This window comes from Macadamia integrifolia, chromosome 8 (genome assembly GCF_013358625.1).
Source record: "Macadamia integrifolia cultivar HAES 741 chromosome 8, SCU_Mint_v3, whole genome shotgun sequence".
Taxonomy (NCBI): Eukaryota; Viridiplantae; Streptophyta; class Magnoliopsida; order Proteales; family Proteaceae; genus Macadamia; species Macadamia integrifolia.
Window position 1 is genome coordinate 32,662,499 of NC_056564.1, and position 5,677 is coordinate 32,668,175.

Genomic DNA, 5,677 nt, shown 5'->3' on the forward strand with positions numbered 1-5,677 from the left:
CAAAAAAAAAGAGAGAGAGAGAGAGAGAGAAGAAGAAGAAAAAGACATGGTATAAAGCAACAAATAAGAGAAAAAAAAGTTGGACAGGATCCAGAGGTAACTGTTAGGATCATAGTTGTCAAGGCGTCAACTAAGTGTCCAGGCTCTTGCTTGGGTCCAAGGCGACAACACACGTAGTCGACATTTCAGGAGTTTATATTGATGTATGTTTATTGCTTTGTTTTTTTATGAATATGTTTACATTATATCTTATACTTTGTTTATTATATGTTGATTTTTTCATATTAGGTCATTAATAGTATAATTATTTCATATTGCATTGATATGGCTTCTATGTTGCATATAAGCATAAATTATATAAAATTATCATTGTTATATTACATGTAGTCATATACTTCACGCTTAAGGTGCCTGGGCAACGTCTAGGCAAGTGCCTTGTCGCCTAGATGCCCCTTCAATGAAATTACAGCGCATAAGATCATTCTTAAGCTCTAAATGTCCAACAACCAGCATGAAGAGGTCACATGGCCCATAGTCAAGCATAAGACTCTTAAGCTCTAAATGTTCATCAACCAGCATGAAAGAAGATGATATGATCTATCAAATGGTTGATAATGCGATGCAGTTGAATTTTCAGGAAATTGATCTCCCAGGTAGGGAGTGGAAAAGAGTAATTGGTTGCCAAAATAATAAAGAAACTTCACTTCAGAAGTATGCCTTTGTTCTCAAGTGTCTTCCACCTTAGCAACCACTTTGTGTACCATCATGGCATTCAATTACAGAAAAACAAAAAGGGCGGGATGCAGCTTCATTCATCAGTGATCAAAGAGTACAGTGCTTTACGGTGAATACAAAATTTCCACATTAGCATAGAATTACCCAGTTCAATTTTCAAGAATTAACAACTTTTTTCCTATTATCTGTAAAACCACAACATTGTGAACCAAAATTTCTGAAATGAGAAGAAAGAAGGAGATGCATATAATTTTACCCTGACTGAAGGACTCTGTCAATTATCCCGTAAAGGTATTATATACAAGCAAAAATAACATTGCTTTCTAATGACAATAAATAGGGAAAATGTCTTTGTCATGCCAGACTCAGACTTCTTCCCATCAAAACAACTTTTCTGACACATAAACTGGTGATTTGGCAAACTGATTGTTGAATAGATGGGCACACTTTTTTTTTTCTTGGTAGAAAAAAAAGCCCACTATGCATGGGGCTTCTTCTTGGTTTTTCAACAGCTATTGTTAAACTGAGTTCCCTTGCTTTTCATGCAATTTTGAAATGCATTATAATGACACATGGACACATCAAATTTTCCTGGTATTTGGTCCATGGATAGAAGCCGACTTGGACTAAATTCTGGGGTGCATAGAACTGCCACATGGCAGTTATAGTGGCATGAAGAGCACAGTTTCAAATATGGAATGATGGAACCCAAGCTCCAATATTTTAAAAATTTTCATAACCAAAGAAATAACCATTTTAACATCACTAAATTTCAAGATCTAGCAAGTTCTCTTTTGATATCCAAGAGTCAGAGCATTAGGCACTAAAATTAAAGAAAATATTTTTGCAGCCCACAAAAAAAAAGGATAATTTACAGCACCACCCCTTAGAGAATGTCAGTATTATAGGAACACCCCCTCTCTTTCACCAAATTAGACTCAGACCCCCTACCACCTGTCACTAGTACAAAATATACCAAGAACGTTGATATCAGCAGATCATTTTTTTTTCTAAATACCGTTTTGTGCTTCAAAATAATGGTGGACTAAAATTACCCTTATTACTTGTAGTCCCCAAATCAATTTCACCACAACCCTTCCGGCGACGGAGACCACCGCAGAAGAATGTTCCTCAGTTTGCCGGTGCTGCCTGACCTTAACCAACTCCTGTATGAGCACATTCATTCTTGTGTCTCTTGATACTCGATTAGCTTCTTCAGGAAACCCATCTCCTCACTTTCTCTTCAGTACTACTACTACCTACTGAGATAACAATGGCCACGAAAGAGACGGAAGTTGTGAAGGATTTAGACTTGCAGAAATACATGGGTCGGTAGTAATGAGATTGCTTCTTTTCCTTCAAGATTTCAGGAAAAGAAAGAAAGAAAGAAAGAAAGAAAAGAAAAGAAAAGTAAAACAGAAAACCAATGTGTTGATGGGAACGGATGAAAGAGGAGCTTCATAAATTAAACAGAAATTTCGATCTAAATTTAATCAAAAGTCTTGTATCATTCAAAAACCCCAAGTGTAGGTTTTTTGCATTATCAGAAATTAAACGGAAATTCCATATAGGCATAAACAACCAGTAAATAAATGATGAAAAAAAAAATCACAGCATTCATTACGGGTTGATGGATCCACTCTACTGATCCATGGCTACGGAAGTTTCTAACCCTAATGACTGCGAAAGCAATCCATCAGCAACAGTAGAACCTAGAAAGGGTGGCATGAAGAAGAATCCGAAGAAGTCGCAGCGAACTCGACTGGAACTCGTCGGAATCACAAGTCACAAGTAGGGAGAGAAAGTGATACGGAGAGAATGAAATGGTACACAAGTGAAGAGAGGGGTATTTTTAGGATAATAGGATAAGGGTGTTTTACTCATAAGGGCTAAAGTGTCATTTCATAGCATCACTTAACAGAGACAGACGGTAGGGGGTTTGAGTCTAATTTGGTGAAAGAGCGGGGGTGTTCCTATAATACTGGCATTCTCTAGGGGGTGGCACTGTAAATTACCCAAAAAATAATGAAAAGATAACTCAGAAGCAGATATGCATAATGTAATCCTAAGTTAATTGTAACTCAGTAAGCGTACTCTAAATAAGGAACAACATTGGAGTAAGCGTACAATGCTTCCTGACACACAAATTAAATTTCCTCATGCTTAAACAGCTCAATTATTTAACATCATGAACTTTCAAGAACCAAAGAAAAGCATAACAAAACCAAAATTTCTGAAAACAGAAGCCAGCAGTCGATAGCACAAACTTAACCTTGCATAAGTCTTGGTCCACTTTTTATCATGAAATAAAGAACTAAATTGCAGTAATGTACATTTTGCCCTGTGTTTTGATAAAGATGTATTAACAAGCTCCATCCCACCCCTCACCCCCCTTTTATTTTTATTTAGCTTATTTGAGACAAGGCATTGAATAACAAAATCTCTTATAAGCAAAGTACAGAAATAGATGAGTAAATTTCAACTCTGAGTGGAAGTCATAATTTCATTATTATTTAGAAGCAAAACTGCACTAGTCAGGCAGGATTTGCTTAAATTTTTTCCCCCAAATGTTTGCCTGAGATCATTACCATACAATTCCACGCAATTCTTTGGTGGAAAAGAAACTAAAGAGAAAACCCATATAAGAAAAGCTTACAGAATGCGTCAGAGCTTTTCTCATCGACAGGAATTGATTCCTCGGAGAGAACGTTAAGCTGTCCAAGCGAGTAAGGATGCGCTGGGTCTCTTATATCCCTCACGAAATCTGTGACACCTTGAGTCAAAGATTACACTCAAAATCGATTCCAAAATCTCCCATTTTCTCTACAAAACAAAATAGCAGCAGCAAAAAGAAGAAGCATAAGAAGTGCGAAACGAAAGTTCATTTCCCTTATGTACATCACTGATCGTTAAAAAAAAATTGCAAAGAGTGGGTAGAGAAAATACTTTTACGAACATAGAAATCAGATCGGGAAAGTGATACTTAAATTCTTTTGAAGAATGGCTAGGGTTTGAGATGCTGATTGGTGGAGGGACATCATAGATTTCGAGTGGATCAACAGCATCATCGCCGTGAAGATCTTTGTCCGAGCGATCTTCTCTTCTTGGCGGCGTGAACAATTGGATTAGCATTAATCAAGCCGAGAGTCATGGTATCCCTCTCTGCAAACTCAACAAATCTCTCGTCTCTCCACACCACCTTTTAACAAGTGAATCAATGTGAGTCTCAGAGCACCGGATACCATGAAGCTCGACCAGATTCTTTAAGGTTGGACTTCGGAAACCTCCACAACCGTATCTTTTCCGCATTGTGTCCTCGATATCCTCTAGAATCCAGAGTTCGAGGGGGGGCTTAGGCGAGGCCGAGGTTTTCGCCACTGGTTCTATTTTTTCATCTAGGGGTCGTTGGTTGAGGTGGATAAGGAATCAAACGTGTCAGTGGGGCCCTTTGACTCTCTTTGACAATGGCGCCTCACGAGTGTGGAATTATTCTGGAAGTAAAAATCCACGCTCTTCTCATGCGGGGTGGAGGCGCAGTTGGCTAGCGCGTAGGTCTCATAGCTTCTGAGTGATCCTGAGGTCGAGAGTTCGAGCCTCTCTCACCCCAATAAATAATTTTTGGTAAAAGCACCTATCCATTATTTCAATTAAAAATTGAGCATATTAGAGGACTTTTAAATTTTAAAGATATACCTAAATTTTTCTTAAGAATATTTTGAAATCATATTTTTCACATTTGTATTAAAAAAAAACTCACTTCAAAAGCTAGGTCTTGAAGCTAGAAAGATGTGGCACATAATGAAATCAGATTGCGAAGCTAATTTGCACTCAAAGTTAAGGTAATAGTACTTTACAATCAACTCAACTATTGAGAGATAGTGCTCTACTCAAAAGTAAGTGTTCATAATGCTGAAATTTTTTATTGAAATTCTGATAACACAATGTTATTCTACTATTGGGAGCAACGGCTAAAGGAAGAAGAAGATTGAGTTTACATTACTACTAGTCACTTCAAAAGCTAGGTTTGGAAGCTACAAAGATATGGAATGTTAGGAAACCGTATTGCTCAAGTCACTTTACACTCAGAGTTAAGGAAACAATGCTTTATAATCAGATCAACCATTGGGAGACGATGCTCTATATAAAAGTAAGTGTTCATAATGCAGAATTTCTATATAAAAGTAAGTGTTCATAATGCATAATTTTATTTGCCTAACAACATTGCCTCCAAACCTTGGACCTTGTAGCAATGGTAAGTTTACAACACCCTAATCCTCTCTCTCTCTCTCTCTCTCTCTCTCTCTCTCTCTCTCTCTCTCTCTCTGATAAGAGCAATAGTTTGTTAAACTAAGGCTGTAACCATATTGAATTTGCCACTTTTTATAAACTAGGGGACAATTAAATAATTGTTTGACGATAGTGAAAACACCAACAACACTTAATTCTTTAAAGTGCTATTCATTTTGGAGGAAAAAAATTGATAATATAAAAATTATATATCAGATATTAATGTTGTTACTATATTTTATATGGGAAAATGTTGGGTATGCCACCGATATCAAGTATACTAACACCTATTATGTCTATCTCTCTCTTCCCTTTTTTTTTAAATAACTCTCATATCCTTCTTGAATGATACTCCATCATATGTTCTTGTTGGTGCTATCCGCTAGCATACTTGATATCGGTGGCATACCTATCACTCTCCCATCTTATATGATCCACATTAGATGATGACAACTGTAACCATGAATTGTTACATGAAAAATATCCCATATAAAATCCCAAGAGCGTTATACCGTATCAAAGGTTTTATACTCACAACCCTTAATATAATGTTAAAAAAAATAATAAAAAAAAATTAATCCATAGGGCATAATCATTTCGCTCATTTCTTCAATTTTTTTGGTACAAGTTTCTGTTTTTTTTTTTTTTTTTTTTT

At 36.5% G+C, this 5,677-nt stretch overlaps 1 long non-coding RNA gene and 1 other non-coding gene across 2 annotated transcripts; one reads left to right on the top strand and one right to left on the bottom strand.

The window, feature by feature from the left end:
• Positions 1–3,162: 3,162 nt before the first annotated feature.
• LOC122085679 lies at positions 3,163–4,114 on the bottom strand. The gene is made up of 2 exons (XR_006142196.1): positions 3,682–4,114; positions 3,163–3,558 (listed from the first exon to the last, which is right to left on the bottom strand). It is a non-coding gene; the product is annotated as an uncharacterized LOC122085679 (long non-coding RNA).
• Positions 4,115–4,257: 143 nt separating this feature from the next.
• Positions 4,258–4,342, top strand: TRNAM-CAU. The gene is given in 2 exon segments: positions 4,258–4,295; positions 4,307–4,342. It is a non-coding gene; the product is annotated as a tRNA-Met (tRNA).
• The last annotated feature ends 1,335 nt before the right edge of the window (positions 4,343–5,677 follow it).